Raw genomic sequence first — 22,053 nt, forward strand, 5'->3', positions numbered from 1 at the left:
TCATAGGCTCGAAGGGCCAAACGGCCTCTTCCTGTATGATTCTCTGATTCTGGGAAGTTCAGGCAATACTCAGGATTCATAAAACCTGCAGCTGGCTCCAGCAGGAGCTAGTAGATCTAAGTTATCAAGGCCACAAGCCAAGAAATAACAAATAAGTGAAGCTGTGTGGTCAAGATAACCAAGACCGGGACTGTTATTTTTATATCGTGTTTTTCAGCTGTTATTTAAAGGACAGGAAAGGGAAAGGAATAACCAACTGGTAAACAAGTCTACTTCTTGTTTCATAGTTAATAATTGTTCATTATAGGTCCTTGTCATGTGTTTGTGCAAGGTGATTAACACCTAAAAGATAAATCCTTGCAATAAAATGAATCAGCTTGATCGATCAGACATCAAAATAAGTCAGAAAGGTAGCCTTGCTCTGTGAAGTGCAGTGTATGAAAGATTGGAGGGTAAATTTCCTCTGGGATTCCTGCTGGGTGCCTGACAGAGACAGTGTACCATAAGTGTGCCGGGACTGTCAGAAGGTTGGTGCACCCAAGCTTTCCATCCCATGTTGTTTCCCTGGGCCGGGTGCAATCCCAGCACAGCTCCTAGCTGGGCTTCATGCTGGAAGGCAGGGCAGGGAAGAAAAGCACAGCTTTCAGCCCGAGAGACCTGCAGCTCTGCCCCTGGCTGTCCACATCAGGGCCTTCTTGTGGTTGGAGGGAAATGGTGGAAACCTAAAACTGTACAATTACCTGGTTCAGACATTAATCTTAGGACTGACCTGAGTTTCCTGTAGACTCTTTGGTCTGAAGAGACCCTCCCTGTGAAAGCCCAATTTTTCTTTATATGCCCTTCCAATGGAGCAGTCAATGGTCAGCCAATGGGGAAAGTGAGGCTGGAAATATCGTTGACCACCTTTTTACCATTCCAACATAGAGTCTGCATCTATTTCAGGTTAAGGCCCAGTGATACAACTTTGGGAAGCCCCAGAAAAGCTTGAAACACAACAGTCGGGGCAGAGACCAGATGTAACAGGTCTCCACCTGTTTTTCTCTTCACTGTGCCTGGAATCTGAACATGTCCCAGGTGTCATACCACCCTTAGGTTTTTCACATGCAGCCCAGGAGGTTTAACAGAAGGTTGAGAAGTAGAAAAGTATGGGCAGGTTTTGATGAAATCTTGGAAAAGTTCCAAATTGCTTAATAAGCAAGTCTTCTAAGCCAACAGGGTGGTAGGGTAAGAGTTCAGTTCTCGGCACATATAGACAAGCAATTTAAGTCGCCTGTGTGTAAGAGTTCAAGGGGGTTAACTTGGATAACCCCCAAAAACGGGAGCAGGGATGACAGTACACAGTACATTTTACGTGATTGCAGCCAGCATTACCTGCACTGTTCATTGGTCAGCAGGGCGCCCAATATCACGTGTGGCTAGCCAATGTCACAGCTTCCACCGAAGTTCTGACTGCTGAATCTTAGACTACTTGAAAGCAATCTGCACCTCTTAAAGGAGTGGTGCATTGTGGCTGCAAGTGGTGGAAGTCCTTTGTGATTGAATCTGTGCAGTAATCAACGTGCCCTCTCATTTGTTTTGTGTGCGGTCCCTTTAAATTTGCTGCGCGGTATCTCTTCCAGTAGCAACAGTTGGTGAGCAACCTGCATGGGATATCCGGATTGGTACGCAGCTGCAAACATTGGCTGTAATGCTTTGAGAATGTCTGAACATGTGAGAGAGTGAACACCAAGGTTTTCTGATTGGAGGCAGTGCTGCAGGGGATGGAGAGAAGGATGGACATCCAGTATCCACAGGGAGGCAGGAAGCCCGCGAGACCTATGCTCAGGAGACAATAGGAGCAAGTAGCAGTGGGAGTCAATGCCAGGAGTATAGCTCCAAGAACATGGAGGCAGGAAGAAGTTTAACGATCTGACACGAAATATCAAGGTGACTGAGTTCAATCTTTGAATGGCATATCCTGCCAACTGCACCACAAGCTTCATCTACTGCTCACTCACTATACCCCATCATCCACCTACCAACAATCTCTATCAATCAGTGGTCAACTCTTCAATCATCTGCTTTACCTCACCCTCATACACTTAGCACTGTTTTTTAAAATTCGTTCCAGGATGTGGGCAAGGCCAGCATTTATTGCCCATCCCTAATTGCCCTTGAGAAGGTGGTGGTGAGCTGCCTTCTTGAATCACTGCAGTCCTTGAGGTGAAGGAACTTCCACAATGCTGTTCGGGAGGGAGTTCCAGGATTTTGACCCAGCAACAATGAAGGAATAGTGATATATTTCCAAGTCAGGATGGTGTGTAACTTGGAGAGGAACTTGCAGGTGATGGTGATCCTATGTGCCTGCTGCCCCTGTCCTTATAGGTGGTAGAGGAGGTGCTGCCGAAGAAGCCTTGGCGAGTTGCTGCAATGCATCTTGTAAATGGTACACACTGCAGCCACTGTACACTGGTGGTGGAGGGAGTAAATGTTGAAGCAGGCTGTTTTGTCCTGGATGATGTCAAGCATCTTGAGTGTTATTGGAGCTGCACTCATTCAGACAAGTGAAGAGTATTCCATCGCACTCTTGACTTGTGCATTGTAGATGGTGGAAAGGTTTTCGGGATTCAGGTGAGACACTCAACGCAGAATATCCAGCCTCTGACCTGCTCTTGTTGCCACAGTATTTATGTGGCTGGTCCGGTTATGATTCTGGTCAATGGTGACCACCAGGATGTTGATGGTGGGGAATTCAGCTATGGTAATGTCATTGAATATCAAGGGGAGGTGGTTAGACTCTCGCTTATTGGAGATAGTCATTGCATGGCACTTGTGTGGCGTGAATGTTACTTGCCACTTATCAGCCCAAGCCTGAATGTCATCCAGGTCTTGCTGCATACGGGCATGGACTACTTCATTTTCTGAGGAGTTGTGAATGGAACTGAACACTGTGCAATCATCAGCAAACATCCACACTTCTGACCTCATGGTGAAGGGAAGGTCATTGATGAAGTGGCTAAAGATGGTTGGGCCTAGGACACTGCCCTGAGGAATTCCTGCTGTGATATACTGGGGCCGGGATGATCTCCAACAACCACAACCATCTTCCTTTGTGCTAAGTATGACTCCAGCCAGTTGCAAGCCTTACACTGGCAGTTATTCAATCATGACATCCACATCGCCTATTGTAGGACACTCACTAACACCGTTCTCTCTTTCTTACAGGAGAAGGTGCCACATAACAGCATGCAGCAGCAAGAAACTGGAGGAGGACAAGTACGCCTGCATGTTTTAACCCCCATGGAGGAGACAGTGCTGGCCATCATGAGAAGGGGCATCGTGAGGTACTTGAGGGGTCGATGATGAGGGTCTCTGCATTCCTAATTCTCCTACTCCCTTCCCACTTCTCCCTTCTCCCTCAACCCACAATCTCTTCTGACTCATAAGCCGGAAAAGGAGGAGGGGTAGCCCCAATAATAAAGGATAGGATACAGACAGTAGAGAGAAAGGATCTTAACTCAGAAAATCAAGAAGTAGAATCAGTTTGGGTGGAGTTAAGAAACTGCAAGGGGCAGAAAACATTGGTGGGAGTTGTTTATAGGCCCCCAAACAGTAGTGGTAATGTAGGGCACAATATAAATCAACAAATTAGAAGTGCATATAACAAGGGTAATACAGTAATCATGGGGCACTGTAATCCAAATATGGACTGGGCAAACCAAATTTTCAGTAATGATGTGGAGCACGAATTCATGGAATGTATACAAAATGGTTTTCTAGATCAGTATGTTGAGGAACCAACTAGGGAACAGGCTATTTTAGATCTAGTATTGTGCAATGAGAAAGGGTTAGAAAAGAGTGATCATAATATATTGAGTGACCATAATGCATAATTTTATATTGAGTTTGAAAGTAATTTAGTTAAATCCAAAACTAGTGTCTTCAATCTAAGCAAAGCAAACTACGTAGGTATGAGGGGCGAGTTGGCTAAGGTAGATTGGGAAACAATATTAAAAGGTATGATGGTAGACAAGCAATGGCAAGCATTTAAAGAATTAATACATAATTTACAACAAACATACATTCCTTTAAGGCACAAAACCCCCACAGGAAAAGTGGTCCAACCGTGGCTAACAAGAGAAGTTAAAGATAGAATTCGATCAAAGGAAGAGGCTTATAATGTTGCCAAAAAGAGCAGTAAGCCTGAGGATGGGAGGATTTTAGAATTGAGCAAAGGAGGACCAAAAAATTGATAAAGAAAGGGAAAATAGAATATGAGAGTAAATTAGCAAGAGATATAAAAATAGACTGTAAAAGCTTCTATAGGTATGTAAAAAGGAAACGATTAGCAAAAGTAAATGTGGGTCCCTTACAGGCTGAGACAGGAGAAATTATAATGGAGAATAAAGAAATGGCAGAGAAATTAAACAAATACTTTATTCTGACTTCACGGAAGAAGAGGGGCTTCCAGGGCATCACAGCAGCCCCGCAATCTGTCCTCCAACAGATCAGTAGGATTGCTGAGGTGCCGCCCTGGGAGAGTGACAGAGGATCCATGGAAAAGGAATCTGCTGTTCTCTCACAGGATGACAGCATTCCTGCTCTCACCTCTGCCACTCCGTCAGTGCCCTTGCTGTTGCATGTCAGCCAGCCAGCCCAGACTGGTGTCGCCCATGCCCAGATGGTGCAGTCTGAAGCGGGCCCTCTAGGCCCAGAGCTGTTTGAGGTCATCCTCCAAGGCTGTCTGCAGTCTCGTTGTCAATTGGAGATCAGCAGCCTTCCACCTCCCATACTGCAGCCACTGGGGAAGCACCTCATGGAAGCACTAGGAAAGGCACACAGAAGACGAAGGCAATGCACAAGGGTGATTAGTTACATTTTCTATGTATCATTTAGTGATTGAATTAATAAATTTGACTTTACATTTGGTGATGATTTTTATTTCCGCAATGATCTGAGGGAGGAATCATTATCTGTTGTCAGAAAGAGGAGGATGTGGTGGTCAGTAAGAGTGGAAAGGTAAGGAGTATGGGACTGTTGGTGAATGGGGAAGTTTACTTGAGGTTGTGGTCACATCGAGCTCTGGCAGAAAGGGGCTGTCGATTATCATCATCCTCCTCCTCCTCTCCTTCCCTCTCCCTCTCCTCCCACTCCCCTCCACCCCTCCCTATCCCCTCCCATTCCTCCTCCCTGAAGGATATAACTGACCCAGCTGGGTTTTTATATCAATCTAGCAACTTCCACGGATATTTTTCGAATGCTAGCCCAAAAATTAACAGATTCAAAAAAAATTAACTTAACACCTTGTCATGGGGTGATTTGAACTGGGTTATAAGGCTCGTAACGAGTACCATAACCACCAGAATACCACTTCCATGCAGAGCATAATATGGTGTGAACCAGCTAATGTAAAATTGATCAAACAAGTTTCACTTTAGGCACCAAATAAACCTTAGATATGGAAAGTCAATCTCAACTTTAATTTCTGATGTGGAGTTGAAAGAGAGGAGTTAAAGATTCACCTGATGTCATTTGATCAATAATCTTTATGTGGTTTAAGGATTTATTGACCAGTGTTTTTACAACATGTAACTACTTTGTTTTTAAAAAAATTACACATTTTTTCAAGGCTACAAACAGTATAGAGGTATAATTGTGTGAATTCCTGTGGGAGTGGTCAATAGTTAAAGAATTCAGGTACAGGTATTTGTTTCAAACTAGACACATTCAGACAAGCTTATTTCCCTTGCTGTGTTTGTTCCACGTCCTTCCTCGTATGCAGTACTGCACCCAGGTCAGTGAGTTTTCCACTCACTGCAGAACTTCCAATGGTTTGAAAATCAATAGTTGTTTTGGCTTGAACGAGAGGATAACAGTAAACTCCAAGATGATGGAAAAGGTACCTCTCATCTCAATGTCTGGACAGCATGCTTGCCCTTCAACCAACCTCAACCATTTGCCTGACAGTGCATGGCATAGGAACAAACACAATTGGCTCAGTGGATAATGCACAATTCAATGTGTTACTAAACCTAAACTATGTAGACCCAGCAAGATCCGTGATTCTGTGTTAAGTAATTTCGTATGATGGTTAGGTACAGCAATTAACTTCTCAACTCCTGAAATAAGGAGGAGACAAATCAGCCAAAGCTCACTTTTGTCAAGTCTGATGAAGACCAGAATAGGCATAAAGATTTGCATTTATATAGTACCTTTCACTGTCCCCAAGGCAATGTGCTTCATAGCCAATGAGGTACTTCTGAAGTGCAGTCACAGATTATACAGAGTTAGATAGGATATACAGCACAGAAACAGGCCATTCGGCCCAACCAGTCCCTGCTGGCATTTATGCTCTACTCGAGCCTCCTCCTGTCCTTCCTCATCTAATTCTATCAGCATAAACCTCAATATGTTTTTACCACCAAAGTGGATAACCTCACATTTATCCACATTATACTTCATCTGCCATGCATTTGCCCACTCACCTATCCTATTCAAGTCAATCTGCAGCCTCATAGTATCCTCCTCGCAGCTCACACTGCCACCCAACTTAGTGTCATCCGCAAATTTGGAGAAACTACATTTAATCCCCTCGTCTAAATCATTAATGTACAATGTAAACAGCTGGGGCCCCAGCACAGAACCTTGCGGTACCCCACTAGTCACTGCCTGCCATTCTGAAAAGTCCCCATTTACTCCTACTCTTTGCTTCCTGTCTGACAACCAGTTCTCAATCCATGTGCTTTAACTTTGCACATTAATCTCTTGTGTGGGACCTTGTTGAAAGCCTTCCGAAAGTCCAAATACACCACATCAACTAGTTCTCCCTTGTCCACTCAACTGGAAACATCCTCAAAAAATTCCAGAAGATTTGTCAAGCATGATTTCCCTTTCACAAATCCATGCTGACTTGGACCGATCCTGTCACCTCTTTCCAAATGCGCTGCTATGACATCCTTAATAATTGATTCCATCATTTTACCCACTACTGATGTCAGGCTGATCGGTCTATAATTCCCTGTTTTCTCTCTCCCTCCTTTTTTAAAAAGTGGGGTTACATTGGCTACCCTCCACTCCATAGGAACTGATCCAGAGTCGATGGAATGTTGGAAAATGACTGTCAATGCATCCGCTATTTCCAAGGCCACCTCCTTAAGTACTCTGGGATGCAGTCCATCAGGCCCTGGGGATTTATCGGTCTTCAATCCCATCAATTTCCCCAACACAATTTCCCGACTAATAAGGATTTCCCTCAGTTCCTCCTTCTTACGAGACCCTCTGACCCCTTTTATATCTGGAAGGTTGTTTGTGTCTTCCTTAGTGAATACCGAAGCAAAGTACTTGTTCAATTGGTCTGCCATTTCTCTGTGCCCCGTTATGACTTCCCCTGATTCTGACTGCAGGGGACCTACGTTTGTCTTGACTAACCTTTTTCTCTTTACATATCTATAGAAACTTTTGCAGTCCGTCTTAATGTTCCCTGCAAGCTTCCTCTCGTACTCTATTTTCCTTGCCCTAATCAAACCCTTTGTCCTCCTCTGCTGAGTTCTAAATTTCTCCCAGTCCCCGGGTTCACTGCTATTTCTGGCCAATTTGTATGCCACTTCCTTGGCTTTAATACTATCCCTGATTTCCCTTGATAGCCACGGTTGAGCCACCTTCCCTTTTTTATTTTTACGCCAGACAGGGATTTACAATTGTTCTAGTTCATCCATGCGGTCTCTAAATGTCTGCCATTGCCCATCCACAGTCAATCCCTTAAGTATTATTCGCCAATCTATCCTCGCCAATTCACGCCTCATACCTTCAAAGTTACCCTTCTTTAAGTTCTGGACCATGGTCTCTGAATTAACTGTTTCATTCTCCATCCTAATGCAGAATTCCACCATATTATGGTCACTCTTTCCCAAGGGGCCTCGCACAGTGAGATTGCTAATTAATCCTCTCTCATTACACAACACCCAGTCTAAGATGGCCTCCCCCCTAGTTGGTTCGGAAAAGGGGAGGTGCAACGAGACCTGGGTGTCATGGTACATCAGTCATTGAAGGTTGGCATGCAGGTACAGCAGGCGTTTAAGAAGGCAAATGGCATGTTGGCCTTCATAGCGAGGGGATTTGAGTACAGGGGCAAGGAGGTGTTACTACAGTTGTACAGGGCCTTGGTGAGGCCATACCTGGAGTATTGTGTATATTTTTGTTCTCCTAACTTGAGGAAGGACACCCTTGCTATTGAGGGAGTGCAGCGAAGGTTCACCAGACTGATTCCCGGGATGGCGGGACTGACATATCAAGAATGACTGGATCAACTGGGCTTGTATTCACTGGAGTTCAGAAGAATGAGAGGGGATCTCATAGAAACGTTTAAAATTCTGATGGGTTTAGACAGGTTAGATGCAGGAAGAATGTTCCCAATGTTGGGGAAGTCCAGAACCAGGGGTCACAGTCTAAGGATAAGGGCTCAGCCATTTATGACTGAGATGAAGAGAAACTTCTTCACCCAGAGAGTGGTGAATCTGTGGAATTCTCTACCACAGAAAGTTGTTGAGGCCAATTCACTAAATATATTCAAAAAGGAGTTAGATGTAGTCCTTACTACTAGGGGGATCAAGGGGTATGGTGAGAAAGCAGGAATGGGATACTGAAATTGCATGTTCAGCCATGAACTCATTAAATGGCGGTGCAGGCTCGAATGGCCGAATGGCCTACTCCTGCACCTATTTTCTATGTTTCCCCTTAAATGCAACTATACTATTTGCCTAAGCTATTCCCTGTGGTAGCAAGTTCCAAATTCTCAACACTCTCTCGGTAAAGAAGTTTCTTTTGAATTCCCTATGTGATTTCTTGGTGACTATCTTATATTGATGGCCCTTAGTTTTGCTCTTCCCCACAAGTGAAAACACTGGCCGCGATGTCCCCCACCTCGGCGGGTCCGTGGCAGGCAACATCGCTGGCAGGTCACAGCCCGGTGCTGGTTCCAGCTTGCTGTGTAGAATGATTCTACATTGATTGGGCTTGTTAAACCTGCCTAGTGCATTTGATGGCCAATTGAAGGAAGCAGGCCTGGTGACATCGTTTGATAACGCGTCATCAGCCGCTTTCCTTAAAGGGACCAAGCTTGACAGTTGTGCTGTCAGTGTTCTACAGCATTGAGATGCAGCTCTGCACAGAGGTGCAGAGCTGCACCCAGGCTCTCCCACAGCATGCAGGGATTTTCTCCTCCCTTCCAATGGGTGGAAGAGACATCCCCAGGAGACCAACGCAGCCTGGCTGCACATTGCAGAGGAGGACATAAGCAGGGATGTGGTCAGGAGGACCAGGCGGCAAATATTTCAATCATCTCAGTAGATCACAAAAAGTTTCTGCAAAGCCACACTCAACCTCGTCCTGCTATGCCACTCATCACATCTCCATCTCTGCCTTCCCTACCCTACTCCTGCACATCCTTACTCATACCAATCTACCTTGCCTTCACACATTTCTCTCTATTTACATTATTACATCCCTATCTCACGAGCTGCCCCTCACACTCACCCTCATCCACGTGCAATCATACCAACTAACAACACACAAGAGTAGGCACTTGGGGGTTTTATGCAATGTTCATGTAAAATTTCTGTTAATGTGGTGTCAAACAGTGAAACCTTTATTTTGAACACTTTGCATTCTTGGACAGATTTGTGTGCACCTTTGGTGGTGGCTTATTGAGTTACAGTAAATGGTGAGACATAAAGGTAGCCGCCCCACCCCGCAATGGTGATAGGTTTGAAAAGAATGGCTTGGGCATTGTAGATTCTATATGGTGTTGGTGTGGGGTGGTGCCAACCTGGTGCATCATGTGGTAGCCAGGGTGTACAGCCTCACGAGAAGTAAATCTGGCCATGGCAAGGCCATCTCTGGCCTCCTGGGAAGTAATGTGGTCGGGTGCTGATGCCCTCTGTTGGTGCTGCTGGTGTGCCTGGTGCTGTTGGTGTTGGGGCTGATTGTGGTGGGATGCTGAGGACAAGGTATGATAGTTTCAAGGACACCGATGCTGATGTAATAGATGGCAGGTGAACTTGAGATGACAGCAGTGATATGTCAATGGTGAGAAAGTTTGTTCCAATGAGGTGACTCTGGCTAGAGAGTTTACTCCAAACACTTACAATCTGTATAAAGCTGTGATGGGAGCTTTTATAGCACATTTGCAGCTGTCAAGTAATGAGATGATTCCATGGTCATACAACTCCCGACCTCCTTACTTGACGTGATCCCTGAGCAGCGTGGATCCTGTGGGCGACCTTGTAAAATGTAAAGGTGAGCTCAAAATACTTCTTAATGGGTTGTTAAAAAGGTCTTTATGACCTGAATTGGATCCGCCCCCTCCCACCCCCGACTCCGTGTCGGGTCTGTTCAGCATTGACAGGCCCTGACATCTGGGAAAGGCGTGAGGCAGCAGGGTCCTGACCCGCTGTCAAAACATTTTTTTTTCCTTCCCGACCCATCACCAAACGCGGCCGCCGACCACCCCCCCAAAATTCCCCCCACTCTCTCTGCCTACCCTATCAAAACCTTTCATAATTTTAAACACCTCTATTACGTTACCCCTGTTCCTCCTTTCCTCATAGAATCATAGAAATTTACGGCACAGAAGGAGGCCATTCTGCCCGTCGTGTCTGTACTGGCCGAAAAATAGCTATTCAGCCTAATCCCACTTTCTAGCTTTTGGTCTATAGCCTTGTGTGTTATGACACTTCAAGGGTACATCCAAGCACTTTTCAAATGTGATGAGGGTTTCTGCCTCTATCACCCTTTCAGGCAATAAATTCCAGACCCCCACCACCCTCTCGGTGAAAAAGGTTCTCCTCAGCTCTCCTCTAATCCTTCTACGAATGATTCAAAATCTATGCCCACTGGTTGTTGACCCCTCTGACAAGGGAAACAGGTCCTTCCTATTCACTCTAACTCGGCCCATCATAATTTTATACCCCTCAATTAAATCTCCCCTCAACCTCCTCTTGTCCAAAGAGAACGACCCCAGCCTAACCAATCTTTCCTCATAGCTAAAATTCTCCAATCCTGAAATATCCTCATAAATCACCTCTCCAATGCAATCACATCTTTCCTGTAATGTGGTAACCAGAGCTATACACAGTACACTAGCTATGGCCTAACTAATGTTTTATATAGTTCAATTATAACTTCCGAGCTCTTATATTCTATGGGCTAGATTTTACACTTTTGTGCAGATTGCCCAAAAATGGGTGTTATTTCCCGTGTGGGCGGTAAAAATGGGTTTTCAGATCGCTGGCTTGTCGTCCATTTTCAAAGCCCCGAGTCTCCATTTTAAAAATTGGGCGTTACCACGAGCGATCTGAAATGGGCATTAACGTTAAATCTCTCTGACCTTCCGTAAAATGTCACAGTCCTTAGCAACAGCATGGCAATGCTCGATTCCCGCGATTCAGGAGGTCAAGGGTTATCATTACATGCGCATAAGAAGAGACAGAGAGAGAGGGAGCTGAGAGGGAGTGAAGGCGTGGCTGGGTGTGGTGTGGCTGCTTTGGGAGGAAGGAGGGAGAATTTCGAGCTTTATAGCAAATTGTGCCAAAAGAATTAGCTGTTATCAGCCAGATATTTTCCTGAATTCAGTGCCTATAATGGAGGGAGAGGAGGAGGCAACACAGCATGCTGTGGAGACTGACGCTGGCGAGAGCAGTGAGCTGGGAGAGGAGCACATTGGAGACCGTAAAAGAGCCAGGAGGTTCTTGGACAAGTCTAATGCCTCCCTCCTGCAGGAGGTCCAGTCACGCTGGGGTGATTTGACACAGGGAGGGCGTGGGAAGCCCACCCCAAAGGCCTACCAGAAGATATGGGCCGAGACAGCAGAGGTGGTCTCGTTGGCGACCAATGAGGAGTGCAAGAGCAACCAATGTCGCAAACGATGGAACGACCTTGTCGGATCCGCAAGAGTAAGTATTACATTTATTTACATGTACTTATGTATTTATATAATTTGATTTGTAAGAGTCATGAGTGACTAGCATCAGATGTGAGGTCTTTCACTTTTACCGGGAATGTTGTACTCAAAGCCTGCGGTCACGGTGCACGTCTTTAGGTAAAGAATGAGAATTATCATAATAATCATGATTACATCTGTTGGTTATGTGTTGTATCAGCCTCTGTGACAGTACCTAGCAATGATATCATGCAATGATCTCATGCCATGTCGTCCTGTCACCTTTTACAGAAGAAGCTCTCGATGAATAGATCCGAGCCAGAGGCAAAAGGGTGGGGGCCACCAGTCACCGACGACTTAACTGACATTGAGGAGCGGGTGCTCGCACTTGTGGGGAGCAATCCACGGACAGCCACGCAGGCAGCTGCAGACCCTGAAGTGATGCCACGTGAGTAAAGTATACACCATTACGTGATATAAAGTCAATAGATGCCACACCCACTCCTATCCGAACAATAATACATGATCGACGATTTCTAAAAGTGTTCTACAAATAATACTGGCCTCATGAGTATCATTGCAATGCACAATGTGTTGATGGTCATGAAATGTGATGTCTGTGATGATTTTCATAGCGGTGGTGCTTTTGCCGTGCATATGCTGTGTGTAGCGCTGGACTCACGTTGTGACCCTAGCACTCCCTTCTCCTCTCATAACCTCATTTGTGTTTTGCAGCTCAGCCAGCAGTGCGTCCCAAGACAAAACCACAGAGGCCAGAAGGTGGGGGCGCGGGGCCGGACTCGCCAGATGATCCTACATCTGGTGCTGAGGAGCTCCGATTCTCGCCCATAAATCTGCTGGGTCTGCTCTCCATGGATGAGAGCGCGGACTTTGAGGAGTCTGCATCACCAGGCTCCAGAAGGCATTCCACCTCAAGGCCATCTAGTGCTCCTCCGGCCATTTCCACCTCCATTGTGGAGGTACCGGGCCCAAGCACCTCGCACCCCAGGTGTCCCCAGGACGGCGCCGACCCCGTGGAGGTTTCGTGGACGCGGCAGGTCTGCTTCACGAGCGCCAGATGAGAGTGGAGAGATGGTACAGTTGTCCAGGAGGACTGTAGACATAGGTGACCAGATCCTACATGCATTGGGGGGGCATATCCTGACAGCTGACCAGCATCTCCGGCACCATGACGGAGTACGTTCCGTGGATGGCGAAGAGCCTGGAGGCGAAAGCCAGGAACACTTGTGGCACAGGTCTCCCAGTGGTCCCGGAGCGCGGCACTCCACCCCTAGGTTCAGCACCCCCAGTGCCAATGGCACATGAGAGGCAGGAGCAAGATTCTGCTTCTGGATCTGAGAATGTTCCCACCTCGGTACCACCGCTCCCGTACCCGTGCATTCCCCCCCAATGAGGCACCGCCTGAGGAGCGCCTCGGTCAGGCGGCGTTGAGTGAGAAGCGGAAGGGGTAGAGGTGGGGAGAAGAAGGGGAGGGGGGGAAGGAAAGTGAGGTGCATGTCCGCAGGTGATGGCTTTGTTATATCTCCATCTCGGTGTATGAAATTTGTTGTAAAGTATTGGGGGAGGGGGCCACCCTGTTGGTTTGCATTTGTGTTCTGTGTTGCTGGACATGTTGACCATTTTATTGATGTCAATGTTCGAAAAAGTGGGGTAGGGGTGGGGTGTTTTGCCTGTGATACTTATGATTTCAGACCAATGGTCGTATTTAATGTTTTTTATTCAACATAACCTTGTTGCACATTGTCTCAGATAGCTGGACCGTTACACACTGGTGATTCCTTAACATGAAAGGATATAATTACACTTAACTTGAATCAACTTAAAATGTAACTGGCACCAAGGTGATGCCCACCATTGATGTCTGAGCAGCTTTGTCAATAACAGCAACATTCTTTCAGGCAAATCGCTCATTTATGAGCTCCTGACGTAAGAGTCTTGCAGCTATATAGCCACCATGTGCCCTTTCCTGTGGTCTGGAGGGGGGCATGGGCATGGTTGCATCGTCAGCCTGATTGTCTGGCTCGAGGACAGCGTCCAGCCCCTCATCCTCCTCTTCCTCTCTCTCCTGAGGTGGACCATCAGTTACTTCTGGCAATTCTTGTCCCATCCTGATAACCAGGTTGTGCAGCATGGAGCACATGACCACGAATTGAGCTACCTGATCAGGATGGTATTGTAGCTCCCCTCCTGAGTGCTCCAGGCATCTAAAGTACTGCTTAAGCACACTAATTGTTACCTTGACCACATTGCGTGTGGCTCTCGTATCGCTTCTCGGCCTCGGTGTGGGTGTCACACAGGGGTTCATCAGCCAGGTGGCTAGGCCATACCATTTGTTACCAAGCATCCAGCATTGTTCTTGTGGCTGACTGGTAAACATGTCAGAGACAGCGCTCTCACGCAGGATGTGAGCCTCATTGAAGCTGCCCGGACATTTGGCATTCACTGCCATAATTATCTGGTTGTGGTCGACAACTAGTTGGACCTACTGGGGGTGAAATCCTTTTCTGTTGCGAAAAACCTCTGGGTCCTGAGAAGGTGCCCGCATGGCGATGCGAGTACACTGTATTGCTTCCTGCACCTTGGGGAAACTTAGCAATGAGGTAGAATGCTCCAGCCCTGTCAGTCTGAGCCTCCGTGGTCATTGGAAGTTGATAAAGTCCATCCTAAGCGCGTACAGGGCCTCCGTGACCTGTCTAATGCAGCAATGTGCGGCATGCTGAGACAGAGGAGAAATGTCGACCACAGAGGCCTGAAAGAAACTGGACGCATAGAACGATAGTGCCATGGTGACCTTGACCTCGACGGACAGTGATGTCCTGAAGGTGCTGGCAGGCTGCAGATCTGCCCTGATGAGCTGGCTAATTTCACTGATCACCACTTTGTGGAAGCGCAGTCTCCGAAGGCAGGTGTTCTCGGGTAAGTCGAGGTAAGACTGCTTCTCCATGTAAATGTGGGGTGTGTATGGTCTGGACCTCCTCCTCAGTCTGGCCATCTTAGATTGGGCACATATTGCTGTGGATTAGACATGGTGCCATTTGCACTCTGCAGCATCTGCGTAGTAATTGATGCAGGCTGAGAAATGGCTGGCCCCATTCCAATAAAAGTATAATGCCGATTGTTCACAAGCTATAAATTTCCACACTAAAAACCACCTGCAGTAAAACCCAATCATCCATAGTAGGAAAAGATGTCTGTTCAGATGATCACTTCACCTGAGAAGAACTCCAGAGTCAATCCAAACTCCCCAAAGTTGAAGCAGCCTTTTCAATGAAGCGACCTGCGATTTGCAAAATGGCATCCACACCATTGTGATTAGTTCAGAACAGTTCAACTTTTTCAGAGCGGTGTTTTTGGCGAGCGATATTGTGGGCGAGATGTGTGCGAGGTGCTGAAAGTGACGCTGGGCGATATACTGGGCGCTAGTTTCGGCAAATGTGATTTTTACGACAAAAAGAAGTGAGCGGTTGGTATTATTGAATCTCAGCGTTAATTACATGCCAAAAGTAATGCTGGCCGATATTATGGACGTTGCTTTCGCCCATTCTGTAGATTCCGCCCCAAAAGATTGGGCGGGCGGTATTATTTTTTCCCCGCGTTATGTACGTGGTGAAAATAACGCTTGGTGATAAGTTTCTGAAAAATGGGCGTCAGTTTCAATTTTGTGACTAAATGGGCAATATCTGGGCATTACACCTCATTTCAGCGTTAAAATGGATGTTAAGTAGGCGTTATGCATGCAAAAATAATTGAAAATCTAGCCCTATGCCTCAGCTAATAAATGAAAATATCCTGAATGCCTTTTTAACCACCTTATCCACCTGTCCTGCGACCTTCAGGGATCTGTACTCCAAGGTCCCTCTTTTCCTCTACACTTCTCAGTATCCTCTCATTTATTATGTATTCCCTTGCCTTGTTAGCCCTCCCCAAATGCATTACCTCACACTTCTTTGGATTGAATTCCATTTGCCACTTTTCTGACTTACTGACCACTTCATCGATATCTTCCTGCAGTCTACAACTTTCTTCCTCACTATCAAACACACACAATTTTTGTATAATCTTCAAACTTATTAATCATGCCCCTACATTGAAGTCTAAATTATTATTATATAACACAAAAAGCAAGGGAGCGAGAACTGAGCCCTGTGGAACCCCACTAGAAACATCCTTCCAGTCAAAAAACACCCATCGACCATTACCCTTTGCTTCCTGCCAGTGAGCCAATTTTGGATCTAATTTGCCACTTTCCCTTGGATTCCATCGGCTTTAACTTTTCTGACCAGTCTACCATGTGGACCTTGACAAAAGCCTTGCTAAAATCGAATGCGCTACCCTCATTGACTCACCTTGTTACCTCCTCAAAATATGAAATCAAGTTCGTCAGACACAACCTTTCCTTTACAAATCCATGCTGACTGTCTTTGATTAATCTGTGCCTTTCTAAATGCCAATTAATACTGTCCCTAAGAAATGTTTCTAATAATTTGCTGACCATTGAAGTTAGGCTGACTGACCTGTAATTACTTGGTCTATTCCTTTCTCTCTTTTTAAACAATGGTACAATGTTAGCTGTCCTCCAGTCCTCCGGCACCACACCTGTAGCCAAAGAGGATTGGATAATTATAGTCAGAGCCTCCACTATTTCCCTCCTTGCTTCTCCTAACAGCCTGGGATACATTTAAAAAAGGAGGGAGAGAGAAAACAGGGAATTATAGACCGGTCAGCCTGACCTCAGTAGTGGGTAAAGTGATGGAATCAATTATTAAGGATGTCATAGCAGTGCATCTGGAAAATGGTGACATGATAGGTCCAAGTCAGCATGGATTTGTGAAAGGGAAATCATGCTTGACAAATCTTCTGGAATTTTTTGAGGATGTTTCCAGTAAAGTGGACAAGGGAGAACCAGTTGATGTGGTATATTTGGACTTTCAGAAGGCTTTCGACAAGGTCCCACACAAGAGATTAATGTGCAAAGTTAAAGCACATGGGATTGGGGGTAGTGTGCTGACGTGGATTGAGAACTGGTTGTCAGACAGGAAGCAAAGAGTAGGAGTAAACGGGTACTTTTCAGAATGGCAGGCAGTGACTAGTGGAGTGCCGCAAGGTTCTGTGCTGGGGCCCCAGCTGTTTACATTGTACATTAATGATTTAGACGAGGGGATTAAATGCAGTATCTCCAAATTTGCGGATGATACTAAGTTGGGTGGCAGTGTGAGCTGCGAGGAGGATGCTATTAGGCTGCAGAGTGACTTGGATAGGTTAGGTGAGTGGGCAAATGCATGGCAGATGAAGTATAATGTGGATAAATGTGAGGTTATCCACTTTGGTGGTAAAAACAGAGAGACAGACTATTATCTGAATGGTGACAGATTAGGAAAAGGGAAGGTGCAACGAGACCTGGGTGTCATGGTACATCAGTCATTGAAGGTTGGCATGCAGGTACAGCAGGCGGTTAAGAAAGCAAATGGCATGTTGGCCTTCATAGCGAGGGGATTTGAATACAGGGGCAGGGAGGTGTTGCTACAGTTGTACAGGGCCTTGGTGAGGCCACACCTGGAGTATTGTGTACAGTTTTGGTCTCCTAACTTGAGGAAGGACATTCTTGCTATTGAGGGAGTGCAGCGAAGGTTCACCAGACTGATTCCCGGGATGGCGGGACTGACCTATCAAGAAAGATTGGATCAATTGGGATTGTATTCACTGGAGTTCAGAAGAATGAGAGGGGACCTCATAGAAACGTTTAAAATTCTGACGGGTTTAGACAGGTTAGATGCAGAAAGAATGTTCCCAATGTTGGGGAAGTCCAGAACCAGGGGTCACAGTCTGAGGATAAGGGGTAAGCCATTTAGGACCGAGATGAGGAGAAACTTCTTCACCCAGAGAGTGGTGAACCTGTGGAATTCTCTACCACAGAAAGTAGTTGAGGCCAATTCACTAAATATATTCAAAAGGGAGTTAGATGAAGTCCTTACTACTCGGGGGATCAAGGGTTATGGCGAGAAAGCAGGAAGGGGGTACTGAAGTTTCATGTTCAGCCATGAACTCATTGAATGGCGGTGCAGGCTAGAAGGGCTGAATGGCCTGCTCCTGCACCTATTTTCTATGTTTCTATGTTTCTATGTTTCATCTGGGCCTGGTGATTTATCGACTTTCAAAGATGCTAAACCAATTAGTACTTCCTTTCTCACTATGTTTATCTCAGCTAATATTTCACACTCCCCCTCAACTCTCTTTTGTGAGGACAGACGCAAAGTATACATTAAGAACCATACCCACGTCTTCTGCCTCCACACACAGGTTACCTTTTTGATCTCTAATAGGCCCTACTTTTTCTTTAGTTATCCTCTTGTTCTTTATGTACTAATAAAACATTCCTTGATGTTACTTGCCAATATTTTTTCATGCCATCTCTTTGCTTTCCTAGTTTCCTTTTTAATTTTTCCCCTGTACTTTCTATCTCTAGCTTTCCTCTACCTTGTAGTTCTAGTATCATCTGTGTAAATCTTTTTTGCACCCTCTCGCGTGCCTCCAGATCCTTTTTATAATATGGCGACCGGAACTGTACACAGTACTCCAAAGTGTGGTCGAACCAACGTTCGATAAAAGTTTAGCATATCTTCTCTACTTTTTGATTTTATCCCTCTAGAAGTAAACCCTAATGCTTGGTTTGCTTTTTTATGGCCTTATTAACCTGTGTTGCTAGTTTTAGTGATTTGTGTATTTGTACTTCAAGACCTCTTTGCTCTTCTACCCCATTTAGATTCTTATTTTCCAAGTGAGACATGACCTCCTTATTTTTCTTACCAAAATGGAATACCTCACATTTATCTGTGTTGAAATTCATTTGCCAATTATATGCCCATTCTGTAAATGTATTAATGTCTTCTTGTACTTGGTTGCAGTCCTCCTCAGTATTGATTAGACCCCCCAATTTGGTGTCATCCTCAAATTAAAAAATTGTGCTTTTGATTTCAAAGTCGAAATCGTTAATATAAATTGTGGACAACATTGGTCCCAGCACTGATCCTTGTGGGACCCCACTTACTTACCCCACTGTTTGCATTGCTATACAGACTGTTCTTCACTTTATTTTTAACCATCTTTTTACTCCCCTGTTCTATATCTATTTATTCCCGAGCCATTTATGTCCTGCCTTAGTTTAGTCTGCACTACGCTCTCCTTTCCTGTTTTGTTTATAGTTAGGCTTGTTTCATTTCTTGCAGATCTCTTCCACCCACCCCCACTCCCCGCGACCCCCCGCCTTACTTGTTTAAAGCCTTTGCCACCTCCCTATTTACTCATTTTGCTAGAACACTGATCCTATTCCAGTTCAGATGGAGCCCGCCCCATCAGTACAGTTCCTTCCTGACCCAGTACTGGTGCCAGTGCCCCACGAAGAGGAATCCTTCTTCCCCACACCAGCCCTTTAGCCATGTGTTAACTCTCCTGAATTGTTTGTGTCTGTGCCAATTTCCATGTAACTCAGACAATAATCCAGTGATTATTACCATCAAGGTCCCGCTTTTTAACTTAGTTCCTAACTCCTGATACACCCTCAGCAGTATCTCCCTCCATTTCCTACCTATGTCATTTGTTCTGTCATGGACCACAACAACTGGATTTTCCCCCTCCCGTTCCAAATTCCTCTCCAGCAGCCTCAAGATACCCCTTATCTTGGCAACGGTTAGGCAACACACCGTTCCGGACTCTCGTTCATGGCTGCAGAGGATGCTATCTATCCCCCTAATTATAGAATCCCCTATCATTACCACATTTCTATTCAGGTCTTCCCCTCCTCCGTTCCCTTGGACAGCCTCCTGAGCCACAGTGCCTTGGTCTACATTGTGGCTGTCCTCCCTGCAATCCTTCTCCCTGTCCTTTGCAGGACCTCCTACAAAACCTCTCTTAAGGCCCTGCTACCCGACTCCCTGACAATCACACCCTCCCCTTCCTGAACCTGTGCTTTCCTCTAGAGTGTAGAATATCTATTTCTCTCTCTTTCCTGCACGTTTGGTATCCCTTTCCTCATTAGTGTGCAATCAGTAACTTTCATACTTGGTTTGTATAATGGGCAGATACAGCAGGAGCGGCGAGGTCAGGGCGAAGGAGCGCGGAAAGAGACTGTGGAGGGATGTAATTGGGGCTAGGGGAAGGCATGGGTTCGGGGCCAGGGGCCCAGGGGCAGCACGGTCCAGCCCACACTGCGATATGTGTGCGCGCTAGGTCCGTGCAGCAGAGCAGGTCTCCAGTCGTCTTGGGTAATCCTTGCCACTGGACCAAGACCTAGCTCTGTCAAGCCCGTGTGGTGGGTGATGTGCAACGGCCACCACACGTTAAAAAAAATCCACGCACAGGCATCTTCCACCCTTGAGGATGTAGTTTGGGTCCGCCTACGGCCACACTAGTCTGAAAACGCCCGATCCCATGTGATCTACGAAACTAAGTCGAGTCAGGCCTGGTTAGTACTTGGATGGGAGACCGCCGGGGAATACCAGGTGCAGTAGGAAAGGGCCTTGCGAAATGTTTGGCGTGTCCCCCAGATCGGGGGTCACTTGACCTAATGTTTATTTGTCTCCTCTAAAAGAGTTGTAGAGCTGTTGGGTAAGTGTCTGGAGTGTCCCCCAGATCGGGGGGCACTCAATCTAATGTTTATTTTGTACCCCCAAAAAGAGTTGTAGTTCGAGTCCTTCGTTCGAAACACCTGTGAACTCAACCTTTTTTGGCGTGGAAGCAAGTCATCCTCGTTTCGAGGGACCGCCTATGATGATGATGAGTTTACAATCTCCTGAAACATCTTCCTACACGTGAGTTGCCGGTGCTGTTGGTAGCATTGGTGCAAAAAACAGAAAATTAGTTGACTCTTTATTAAGGTGCCAACCGTGGCTCAGTGGTAGCACTCCCATCTCTGAGTTAGAAGGTTGTGGGTTGTGGAAGCTGCAATTCTGGAAATAGACCACACTATGGAGGCCGCTCACCCTCCGCTCCGGCTCCAGCCGCCGCCGCACTCTCCGGGACCCAGCCACGCCCGGGCCACCGACACCAGCCAGAGACGCGGTCCAACGTCAGCAGCTGAGCCAGAGACTGACTGTATCCTTCTGTCCCCGGCCGAAGGGACTCTGCACTGGTCGCCTCTGTCCCAGGCCAAAGGGACTCTGCACCGGCCGCCTCTGTCCCCGGCCGAAGGGATTCTGCATCGGCCGCTTCTGTCCCCGGCCCGAACCATAGGGTCTCTTCACCAGATTCGGAGGGCGTCTGGCCGGCCAAAGGGACTCTGGGACGACCTGCCAAAGGGACTTGAGGACATAGGGCCGGCCGAGGGGACTCCAAGGCCGGCGTTCAATCCGCCGAAGGGACTCCGAGGCCGGCGCTGAACCGGCTGAAGGGACCGAGGCGTGGCGTCGTCTCATACTCCCAACCAACTTTTAAATAATTTTTTCGAACTTTTAGCCAACTTTTGAACTTATTAAACAATTTGGGAGAACTTTTAAAACTTACATTTTAGACTCTCAACCGAAATACTTTTAAACATTTATTATTAACTTACATCTTTGATTTTTAACAACTTCTAGAAACTTCTTAAATTGGGGAAACTTTTATAATTTATTATTGATTTACATTTTAGATTTTTAACAACTCTTAGAAACTTCTTAAAATGTTTTAACAGCTCTTAGAAACTTTTGAAATAAATTGGGAACCTTTATCAACTTTTAATCTTTTAAAATAACTTTGGAAGTCACCTTCCTGATGCTTGCCCCCCAACCTAGCCTCGGGTCATCTACCATCAATGGCGCTACCCGGTGCCGAGCTTGCGGCCAACGCTTCGCTGTAGGCAGTTAGACTTATCGAGCTGTGCCTGGTCTCCAGTTGTCTTGGACCCCCTTGCCACTGGACCAAGACCTTGTTCAGCTAAGCCCGTGTGGTTGCCGGTGTGCAGCGGCCACCCCACGTTTAAAGAACTCGCGCACAGGCATCTTCCACTCCATCAGTATGAAGTTCGGGACCTGGAACATTTGGACCCTCATGGACAATCCCAACAGCAACAGGCCGGAACACCGCACCGCCATAGTTGCCCGGGAACTCAGATGTTTTGACACTGACATCGCCACCCTAAGCGAGAC

The 22,053-nt window shown here is 46.3% G+C and overlaps 1 pseudogene; it reads left to right on the forward strand.

Moving 5' to 3' along the window:
* Positions 1-20,323: 20,323 nt before the first annotated feature.
* Positions 20,324-20,442, forward strand: LOC139279189 (5S ribosomal RNA; annotated as a pseudogene).
* The last annotated feature ends 1,611 nt before the right edge of the window (positions 20,443-22,053 follow it).

The sequence above is a fragment of the Pristiophorus japonicus genome, chromosome 13, assembly GCF_044704955.1.
Source record: "Pristiophorus japonicus isolate sPriJap1 chromosome 13, sPriJap1.hap1, whole genome shotgun sequence".
In the NCBI taxonomy this organism is placed as follows: domain Eukaryota; kingdom Metazoa; phylum Chordata; class Chondrichthyes; family Pristiophoridae; genus Pristiophorus; species Pristiophorus japonicus.